The 12,030-nt window shown below is 39.4% G+C and overlaps 1 long non-coding RNA gene across 1 annotated transcript in view; it reads left to right on the forward strand.

The window, feature by feature from the left end:
• Positions 1-8,283, forward strand: part of LOC149459916 (uncharacterized) — a 314,342-nt gene extending 306,059 nt beyond the window's left edge. Inside the window, exon 3 of the long non-coding RNA XR_016313178.1 lies at positions 8,164-8,283. This is a non-coding gene — a long non-coding RNA (uncharacterized LOC149459916). The remainder of the gene's footprint in view (positions 1-8,163) is intronic.
• Positions 8,284-12,030: the final 3,747 nt, after the last annotated feature.

Below are 12,030 nucleotides of genomic sequence, written 5' to 3' on the forward strand. Positions count from 1 at the left end.
ATGGGTTTTCATGACCGAGCAGCTGCATACAAGCCTTACATCACCAAATGCAATGCAAAACGTTGGATGCAGTGGTGTAAAGCACACCGCCACTGGACTCTAGAGCAGTGGAGACGTGTTCTCTGGAGTGAAGAATCATGTTTCCCTGTCTGGCAAGCCAATGGACATGTCTGAGTTTGGCGGTTGCCAGGCAAATGGTACTTGCCTGACTGCATTGTGCCAAGTGTAAAGTTTGGTGGAGGGGGATTATGGTGTGGGGTTGTGTTTCAGGGGTTGAGCTTGTGAAAGGAACTCTAAAAGCATCAGCATACCAAGATATTTAGGACAGCTTCATGCTTTTAACTTTGTGGAACAGTTTGGGGATGGCCCCTTCCTGTTCCAACATGATTGTGCACCAGTGCACAAAGCAAGTTCCATAAAGACACGGATGAGCGAGTTTGGGGTGGAGGAACTTGACTGGCCTTCACAGAGTCCTGACCTCAACCCGATAGAACACCTTTGGCATGAATTAGAGCGGTGACTACGAGCCAGGCCTTCTCGTCTGACATCAGTGCCTGACCTCACAAATGTGCTTCTGGAAGAATGGTTAAACATTCCCATAGACACCCTCCTAAACCTTGTGAACAATGTTCCCAGAAGAGTTGAAGCTGTTATAGCTGCAAAGGGTGGGCTAACTCAATATTGAACCCTATGGACTAAGACCAGGATGCCATTAAAGTTTGTGTGTGTGTAAAGGCAGGTGTCCCAATATTTTTGGTAATATAGTGTATATTTTTTTAAAGTACGATTTCAGATTTATAGGGTAGTTTGTTTTTTAACTTTATTTAGTAGCCATGTCCTTGTAAACATATGAATTTAATGCTTAAACATTTTCTGCCCTTTTTTTTGTTGTTCCTTAGTAAATTAACAGAGCTAGCATGCAGTTATTACACCTCACAGGCCATGATAAATGTTTAAGATGTATTTATAATTCTATTGAGTTTTTTTTGCAAGGACAAAGCAATTACTATAAGACACAATAACCGTATCCTAATTCTTCCACATTTCTGAAATTCCATTTCACCATAAAACCTTTTCCTGACCATTATTGAAAATAATTATATCAATATTTTTGCCAGTGTTATGAACTGCTGTTTCCGGATGAAAGCAGATTGAATTTATTCACCTTAAGGATATATTGTTATCACATATAATAACGGCAGCATGATAATTATCATTAATTATTCATCTGGATTAAGAGGCAAATGGGCTTCCATTCAATGGACTACTACAGCACTGCTTATTGATGCACAGCTTTGTGCACCAGCGTGACTAATTCAGAGTTTTTTGTGCCACTATTGACATCTTACCGGTCCCAAATGCATTTACTTGGTGAAAAAAATTATCTTAAGTAAATATTTCCTAAAAGGAACTGCATTAGCAGAAACATTTCCATTTACGTGTTAAACATTCATTTTTCTAATGTATTTATCATGATGATCTTTAAGATCTTAAACCCCTCTCTTTCAATGTTACATATTACTTGATCATTTTATATGTATTAAATAATACTAAAATGCTGTATTATTTTCATTAAAAAAGAGATAAATATTTTAATTTTCAACAAAATGATAAACGTTTAGGATGCCAAACATTAAAGCAGTTGGTATCTTATTTAAATGCAATGTAGGATTACTAAGAAAATATTAATGATTAATGGTGAGGAACATAGAGAGGCTAATTTTATAGGAAATTAAAGTGATTATGAACTCTCTTTTTTTTTTTTTTAAACAACTGGGTTTATACTTACATGCTCTGTCAAATGGAATTGCAATGAGTGGTCCCATTCCAAATCTTCTTGGGTTCTCTGCCAGTGCTTCTTGATCCTCCTCTTCTTCACTGTGCCACCACAGGACGTTGCTTGCTACCATGGCACACCTGCAGGCTCGATCCCACACCATGCTGCCTGCGACTATAGACACAGATAGCACGGCTCTGCCGCTCCACTTCTCCCTTGTCACAGGATTTGACTGACAGCAGCCAGAGCCAATGACTCCCGTTATTCTCAGTCAAGCCTGTAAGAGGAAGGAAAAGATGCAGATTATCACAGTGCTGGATCGAGTGAGATGAGTATGGGGGGGGGGGGGGGGCAGTAAAATTGCATATTGCTACATTTTTTACTTTCATGCATTAAGGTAAAAAAATATTTAGGCTTTAGAACCAATTTAAGAATCTTCACACAATAAATTGCTTTACGCATTGGAAGGGAATATTCACACAATTCTCTACTCCTTTAGTAAATTAGCCTGATATTGTAGAAGTGTGGATTTTATATTGTAGACAACACTGGAATCCATGACATGCCACAAACTGGGTCAGACAGGATAGCGCTGACATTTGCTGCACAGGATTTCCGGGTAGAGATACTGTAAGTAACAGCTTTAATAAAAAAATATCTAACAAGCTAAAACTCTGCAAATATCATGGTTTTAAACAAAATGTAAACTCAGTCACCAAAATCTCATAAAATCTTTAACAAGCTAATGTAATGTTTAAAAGTAATTTTCAATCATTTTAAATCCACTGCTTTATTTGAAATAATACCTGGCAATCCTGCCATGAAGGTATTTGTTCAGGTACTTTCTTTCTTTGAGTGACAATTTTCAATGTCTGTGTCCTGATTGCTCTCCTACAATATCACCTTGTCACATACAACTCTGATGGAAACTATAAGATTGCTGATACTAAGTGTGCCTTTGTCAGCACCAGGAAGCCTACTCTTAGCAATGCTGTGTACATTGTGCTGGTGGAAGGGCATGTAGAAGTGCAAGAATTAACCATACTGAGCCAAACACCACTGACCTGTAACAACATGATGAACAAAAACAGCATTGTCTTAAAAAAAAATTGTAATTGTGTTATGTAATATGATACATAGTGCTTTAACCACTTCAGTACTGGGCACTTTCACCCCCTTCCTGCCCAGGCCAATTTTCAACTTTCAGCACTGTTGCACTTTGAATGACAATTGTTCGATCATGCAACACTGTACCCATATTACATTTTTATAATTTTTTTCACACAAATAAAGATTTCTTTTAGTGGTGTTTGATCACAACTGGGGTTTTTTTTGCAAAACAAATGAAAAATGTCCAAGAAGTTTGAAAAATAAAGTTTTTCTTAGTTTCTGTTATAAATTTTGCAAATAAGTAACTTTTCTCCTTCACTGATGTGCATTGATGAGGCTGCACTGATGGGCACTGATAGGCTGCACTGATGGGCACTGATGAGGTGGCACTGATGGGCACTGATGAGGTAGCACTGCTGAGGCTGAACGATAGGCGCCACCGATGGGTACTGATAGTTGGCACTGATGAGGAGGCAATGATACGCAGCACTGATGGGCACTGGCAGGCAGCACTGATGGGTAATGACAAGCAGCACTGATGGGCACTGATAGGCAGCACTGATGGGCACTGTTTGTGCTACACTGAGAATCAGTGCCCTGATTATCAGTGTAAACATCCCCTGTCACAATCACTGGTTACTGGATCTCCTCTCCTCACACTGTGGTGTCCGTTTATGACACAGAGAATAGCTGCGATTCAGAGGATCACAGTTATTCTCTGGTCATTCACATTTTATGACACCCAGGAGAACATGTTCAGCCCTTCTCTGGAGATCTGTGTTCTCCCTCCAGATTCTCCAGCCCAGAGCTGGAGAATCGGAGGGACCGCAAACTAAGCAGAGATAATTTACCTCTGCTTAGTAAACTGATCTTTTACTGTAATCTCACGAGATTATTGTAAAATCAGCCGTTTTCCAGCATTTGTAGACCGTTCTCCCTTCGTTTGGAGAACTGATCTACATATGCTTCATAAACTGCATTCACAGGAGAACTGTGTTCTCCGAGAATACCGGAGAACTGAGCAGCGATCTATTACTGCTGGTTCATAAACGGACACCTGTGATAGCATGAAGAAAGGACTTTGGATAACCAGCAAGTCTGTTACAATGTAATCATCTGTGATTGGACTCAGCTTTTGACATGGTAAAAGGGTGGCTGTGATTTGTCTTTTACTACAATCTGTGAACAGCTGAGTCTGAATGACACAGCGATCACAGAGTGAGCCAGGTGCATGCCCCAGGGGTTCTGGGAGGACATCTATAGAACTGGAATATCACGCAGTAGCCTTCTTTTGGCTATAGCACAGTCAAGAACTGGTTCAAAAAACTAAATGCAGTGATGATTTACATCTACTTTAAGGCAAATGTACATTTTAATATGTGCATGTAGATTTGCCCAATTTATGAACCCAGGAAGTCAGTAGGAATTGCTTGGTTGCCCATACAATTGTCAAATCTGCATGAATATATTGAGATAAATAACAATATATGATAGCAAAAACTAGTGATGTAGCAAAAAAAAAAAATAGCCACTAGGTAAATAATTTTATCTTGTATGCACACTTCACATATTGGGCCTTATTTACAAAACTCTAATGCACAAAAACAGTGAGAAATCACCATGAAGACTATAAACCTGTGCTGCAGGTTTGCACGGGTGTGTGGACATTTGTGTACCCAATAATTGTAAACTCTTTTTTCCACAAAGAGTTTTATTAGGAAAGTTTAAGTATTACATACATGAAATATAACTAAAGTTCAAACAGAGTTAAACAAGGATTAAATTGAAAGTACAACAGTCATAAGAGCGTGAGCAGACCAGTGTCTAGAAGCGGAGTTTCTGTGTCGGTGCAGTGTGAGATAGGGCTGGGGTAGTGCGAAGGGTGAAAGGGAGTCTACAGATGCAGGGTGAAAGGGAGATGGGGGGCGGTGATCAGATGTGTAAATTCTGCTGTTGTCTGCAAATGAATCCAGCATGCCCATTTGGCTGTGAATTTAGTAGGGGAGTCACGGGCTATGTAAATTAGTTCTTCCATTTCAGCTAGTTTGTGGATTTGTTTGAGCCATTCCTTGATTGAAGAGGAATGTGTTTAACCCCAATGAATAGGGATACACTGTTTTGCGGCATTGACCATATGCATGGTCAGGGATTTGAAATAGGCTGAGTGAGGAAGAAAGGAGTGGTGTAGTAGGAGCTGAGCAGGTGTGAAGTTTAGGGTGTAGGTAGTCTTCAATTCTTTTCTCTGCAGCCTCAGCTGCAGTGAAGATGAATGAACAGGAGACAGAGAACAGATTTCAAGGAGTGGAAACTGCATTTATTTTTCGACATACTTCCCTGCTACATTTATACACTTATCCCAGTGTTTAACTAATGACTGGAAAGATTTGGTATAGAAAGATCTGTCAGTACGCCAGAACCATCCTAGCACACTCGTAAAATGATTGTATTCACTGTTCCCACAGAAAGATTTGTATCTTGTGCAATTTCACAACAGGCTATGCATTGATTATCCAGGATCAGGAGTTCCACACACTGAATGATTACAGGAATTACTGCTGTAAGCTGGGAACCACAATGGTCGTGATCACTAACGGATGTACAGCCATCTTTGAAATGTTTACCTTGTTCAACTGTCTTCCTGCGGCTGAGTGTCTCCTCACTGTACTGTACTTGAAGTCTTCTGTAGATATCTGCGAGTTTTTCGCCTTCGTTCGCAAGAAACTTCATCATCACACGCTGTTCTATGTATGCCAGGGGCGGACTGACCATTTGGAAACTCAGGCACTGCCCGAGGGCACAGGGCCAGTAGGGGGCCCCATGAGATGCCCCTGCTACCTTTTTCATAGGCTTTTTTGAGTTTTGGCAAGGACACAGGGGCCCCATGATCACCTATTGCCCTATGAGTTGTCAGTTCACCCCTGATGCATGCACTATCACTGTTGTCTTCCATCTTGATTAACGGTCTCTGGATTGGCCTGTGACATGTGCTCCACCTATCAGTAATAGGACACACTTGCCACTTACTACTGCACATAGAACCACCATGTTAGCATCCCATTTTACACCTGTAAGAGTAAAAGTCCCAGTTTGATTTGAATGCCCCTCGTACATTTGTAACAGAGTAATTCAGTCTAAATATAAGAAAAATTCCAAAGAATAGTCTGCCGGATTCCAAGTTTTATTTCTTTTGTATCTCTGACTTTTTTGTGTCCACTAAACATTCAAGAAACCTTAATTATTTTAGGTCAAGAGATAATCAAAGCCTACATGATTGGATAACCTTGTCTATCTTGTTAATCTGCGTTTCCCCCATGGTCAACAGCATCATAGCTTAAAAAAGTATTAAACCAAAAAGCAACCATTTATTATATTGCAGCTTGCCAGTTTATAGATGTGATGGCTGTGTTAGTTTCCATTTTTGGCTTTCTTTCCTTTTATTTTCATCTGGTGATTCAGCCAGCTGTTTTTCAGTTCAAGCTCTCCAGCAAAATGTATCAGCTTACAGGGGTGATTATCAGCTTTTATTTATACATGTAAAAATTTTATCCCAAAGGGAAAGAAAATATTTGTTGTAGATGATTATAAAGTGTTAGCAGAAGTTTGGCTTCAATTTATTATTGTATTCAAATCTGCTAAGACATTTAACACTCCACCCCCCCGACTGACAATGTTGATGTCTGCTGTGTGCAGTGCTCATTCCTCCAAAGTGGTGTCCCACTAATACAGGAGGTGTGTTGGTGTGTTGCTGGCCAATTTACCAGGTGAAAACAGAAGGAAAAAAGCCAAAGAAAAAAAAAAACTGATGCAGCCACCACATTAGCAGTGAATCATGCATATTCTCTTTAAGATGCATGGGAATACTAACAGCAGAGAAGACATAGCGAGAGCAGGCACCTGAATTGGAGTAAGGGCCTGGTGTCATCAAGACAACACACCTAGAAGATGTGCATGTGAACATCATGACCTAAAAAAAAGAAAAAAAAAGAAATGTTTTTCAGGCCTTGACTAATATAGCTAGATTGTATTGGAGCTAAGTTTAATTATGGAATTTGTGTTCCACTTGATTATTCTTCTAGACAGCTTCACTAAACTTTTTTCCCTATTTATTTCCTGTACAGGAATCCAAAATATTTGTAAGTTTTGATATGTTACTGATGTATGGTGGATAAATAAGTGTTTATCGTTTATATTTCTAGATATTAACTGTTTCTAGTATAATGGCTGTAATTCTATGACTGGCCCAGGATGACAATGATGTACAGATGGGCAATGGGCATGAATAAGAATGTGCCAATAAAAGGGTCATTCATGCCAGTTATTTGGTCAGCAACCACCCATAGTGAGTGACCAGAGTGATCTCCAGAGTGTGGACCTAATACAGACTGAATCCATAGTCACTTGCACATGCTCAGTTTGGTATGTATTGCTAGAGAGGTTTTTTTTTTTTTTCTTGGGAGAGTGCATGTGCTCAGCACTGTCCAGAAGGAGGGTCAGGACTTTCACATCCTCCTAGAGCAGAAAGAAAACTAGTGTTCTGCTGAAAGTCACAAGACTGCTCTAACTGCTGATGAAAAAAAGTATTTAGCAGTTTATATTTACTAAAATAATTGCATTTCCATGTTGTGTGTAATGTGGGAGACCAGATATTGTGAATGCAGGATCCGGGGTTTAGTATCACTTTAAGCTGTGCTGAAGCCTGCTAGCAGCTTGGTTAACCTCCCTAGCGGTCTGATTATGTCCATATTTCTGTGCTCAAAGCGGTACTTTTTTTGCATGGAAATATGTATTTTTTTTATTGTAGGCCTGTAATTTTTAGGAATAACTCACTGAAATCTGTCCGAACAAGAGTCTAGTAAACATCCCGGGTATGTTAAAATTTGAAACACGAAATCATAAATTATAATTTAATAAATAATCATAAAAAATAATAATATAATAATAAATTTAATTCAATAATATAATCAAACCAAAAACACTGAAATTTGAAATATAGTGCCAAGTTCGCACATCACTGAGCTCAGTCGCAAAATCGTTTTCAGTGTCTGATGACGAATTTCCCCACGAATCATTATCACTTAATTCTGCAAGTGGTTCTGATTTACTATCGCTGTTCTCTAGCTGGTCTAAAACCGCTTTTGACCTAAAGGGACGCTTTTTAGATGCCATGGACGTTTCTCAGTTTCCAGGCAGAATGGTTTGATACAGTAATGTTTTACAATGTGATTTTAGTGAATTTAGTGAATGTCACTTTTTGTCATTTTCAAATTTCCCTCCAGTTCTGTCCCCGTACATCCGATGTCGCAGGAGACGGAACCCAGAAGACAGATGCCGGCATCCGCTGGAGGACATTACAGGGGACACTGCAGGAGGGACATCGTAAGAGCGCAGGACAAGGTAAGAGAAGAACAGATCCCGGAGCAGCGCCGCATGGTAAGCCCGAGTGTAGCTCGGAGTTACCGCTTGTGGTACTGAAACTTTACCCTGAGCTACACTCAGGAATACCGCCAGGGAGGCTACAGTGACAGTCAGCATTCCCAATAGGATCTGTGTTCAAGATTTACAAACTGGAGCTGAAGAGCACTTTAAAAGCATCCAAAAAGCTTGCTGAAAGTTCTACAAATGCTTTGTAATAGCTTGCTGTTCACACTGTTCTTATACAAACTGTATAAATAGAGGTAAAATACTTTTTCAGCAGGTAAAAAATGAGATCTTCATTGTCTTCAAGAATTTTCACTGAAGAAACATTGCACGTCCGGGTGTGTTGGATGCCTGATGCCCAACTATGCTCTGTTGTTCCTTCCACGAACCCTTTCGCTAATGTTTCTATAGGTACTGGAGAAATAGCATCAATTTGACAGCATATGGGTGTATGAGTTAGTAAATGCTGCCCATTTTGTTAACATTTCTTTCTATGCTAACCTTAATATATTAGGTATTTATATATTTATAAAATAGTTGGGTTCTAATTAGCAACCAGCTACTGCAGCGGCAATAGACACTTTGGTGTTATGTTATGTTCATTACAGCTTAATAATTCAGCAGCTTGGACAGTATATAATACAGCACAGCTAACAGAATGCAGTGACCAGACGCATGTATTTTAAAGCATACAGTGGGGATCGAAAGTTTGGGCACCCCAGCTAAAAATTTGTATTAATGTGCATAAAGAAGCCAAGGAAAGATGGAAAAATCTCCAAAAGGCATCAAATTACAGATTAGACATTCTTATAATATGTCAACAAAAGTTAGATTTTATTTCCATCATTTACACTTTCAAAATAACAGAAAACAAAAAAATGGCGTCTGCAAAAGTTTGGGCACCCTGCAGAATTTATAGCATGCACTGCCGCCTTTGCCAAACTGAGACCTGCCAGTGTCATGGATTGTTCTCAATCATCGTCTGGGAAGACCAGGTGATGTCAATCTCAGAGGTTTTAAATGCCCAGACTCATCTGACCTTGCCCCAACAATCAGCACCGTGGGTTCTTCTAAGCAGTTGTCTAGAAAACTGAAACTGAAAATAGTTGACGCTCACAAAGCTGGAGAAGGCTATAAGAAGATAGCAAAGCGTTTTCAAATGTCAATATCCTCTGTTTGGAATGTAATTAAGAACTGGCAGTCATCAGGAACAGTGGAAGTTAAAGCAAGATCTGGAAGACCAAGAAAAATATCAGACAGAACAGCTCGCAGGATTGTGAGAAAAACAATTCAAAACCCACGTTTGACTGCACGATCCCTTCAGAAAGATCTGGCAGACACTGGAGTTGTGGTACACTATTCCACTATAAAGAGATACTTGTACAAATATGGTCTTCGTGGAAGAGTCATCAGAAGAAAACCTCTTCTACGTCCTCACCACAAAAATCATTGTTTGAACTTTGCAAATGAACATATAGACAAGCCTGATGAATTTTGGAAACAAGTTCTGTGGACCGATGAGGTTAAAATTGAACTTTTTGGCCGGAATGAGCAAAGGTACGTTTGGAGAAGAAGGGGCACAGAATTTAATGAAAAGAACCTCTGTCCAACTGTTAAGCATGGGGTTGGATCAATCATGCTTTGGGGTTGTGTTTCAGCCAGTGGCACAGGGAACATCTCACGAGTAGAAGGAAAAATGGATTCAATAAAATTTCAGCAAATTTTGGATGGTAACTTGATGCCATCTGTGAAAAAGCTGAAGTTAAAGAGAGGATGGCTTCTACAAATGGATAATGATTCTAAACACACCCGAAATCCACGGGGGATTACATTAAGAGGCGTAAACTGAAGGTTTTGCCATGGCCTTCACAATCTCCTGACCTCAACATAATTGAAAATCTATGGATAGACCTTAAAAGAGCAGTGCATGACAGACAACCCAGAAATCTCAAAGACTTTTGTAAGGAAGAATGGGCAAAGATACCTCAAACAAGAATTGAAAGACTCTTGGCTGGCTACAAAAAGCGTTTGCAAGCTGTGATACTTGCCAAAGGGGCAGTACAAGATATTAACTCTGCAGGGTGCCCAAACTTTTGCAGACGCCATTTTTCATTTTCTGTTATTTTGAAAGTGTAAATGATGGAAATAAAATCTAACTTTTGTTGACATATTATAAGAATGTCTAATCTGTAATTTGATGCCTTTTGGAGATGTTTCCATCTTTCCTTGGCTTCTTTATGCACATTAATACAAATTTTTAGCTGGGGTGCCCAAACTTTCGATCCCCACTGTAGCTAACAGAGTGCAGTAGTCAGAGTTATATATTATACAGCACAGGTTACAAGAAGAGCAGCAGTTGGTGTGGATTGAGAAGCAGCAGGGGTACATCTATGAATAATGGAGCCCCGTATTAAAATTTTGTTTGGACCCCTCCACTACTTGGCACCTTCTTCCCTCTTTTCCCAGTAAACTCTCTGCAGCACCTAGAATTTTGCACCGCTAATAACTAATCCTTCTACCACCGTTTGTCTATATTTTCTGTCATTTATACCTTTTTAATTTCTTTGATGTCCAACACACCCTTCTTTTTTTCTCCATTTTTACACTGAAGACCAGTGAACATGATCACTATAGAATCTTTGTTTACATGCTTGCCCAGTGTAAATGTCTCCTTTACATTGTTAGCCAGTAGAAAAATGCCCTCCTACATTGGTGATCAATGGCAAGAAAACGTCCCACTTACACTGGTGATCAGTGGAAGGAAGCATATACCCTTACATTAGTTGTATGTGGGAAGAAGGATGCCCTCTATATTGGTGGTCAGAGGGAGAAAGCTGGCCCCCCTTACAGACTCAGATTGAAAGATTATTGTGTTGATGCTTGCGTAAATCAAAGGAGAGCACACATGCCACTGGTTCTGCATTTCTGACTCTTATCAGTGATTTTGGCACAATAACCATGCAGCACTATGAGGTTGAAGGTCAGCTAACCCAGAAACAGTCTGCATGCCATCTCAGTGTTGCTTTCCTGCGACACCAAGCCAAGGACCCAGTTTACATGCCCTTGGACTCTAGGCCTAGCCATGAGAGCTTTACCCCATGTCTAATTCATTCAGTTATTGAGTTAATACAGAATGGAGTACAATTTACAAGATGACATTCCACAAAAGATTGCATTCTGTTTGACTGTTCAAAATGTTTATTTATAAAATTAAGATTTTATACAAATAATGAAAAATGTGACATAACGGGGTTTATTTACTAAAGCTGGAGAGTCCAAAATCAGACTCCCTTCTGCATAGAAACCAATCAGCTTCTAACCTCAGCTTGTTCAATGAAGCTTTGGCAATGAAACCTGGAAGCTGATTGGTTTCTATGCAGAAGGGAGTCTGATTTTGGACTCTCCAGCTTTAGTAAATAAACCCCAACATGTCTGTTTACAACTTTGTAAAGATTCAAACAAAACAAATTAGTGTCTTTATTTAGATTTTTCTTCTAAAATCTGGGAACATTTGGGAGATTTTTCAATCTTCATATTTTTTTGAAAAGATAATAAAAATGACAAAAAAAAATAGCAACTAAAAAAGGAGTCAAGTTCAAATGTCAGACTATCCAAAACGTATTTTGAAATTTGGTATAGATGCCAGCTGGTTGACACTGTCACTGGTTTGTTTTATTATTATTATACAGGATTTATATGGCTCCAACAGTTTGCACAGCACTTTG

This window comes from Staurois parvus, unplaced genomic scaffold (assembly GCF_062004578.1).
Source record: "Staurois parvus isolate SC_StPar_1 unplaced genomic scaffold, SC_StPar_1.0 ptg000243l, whole genome shotgun sequence".
Taxonomy (NCBI): Eukaryota; Metazoa; Chordata; class Amphibia; order Anura; family Ranidae; genus Staurois; species Staurois parvus.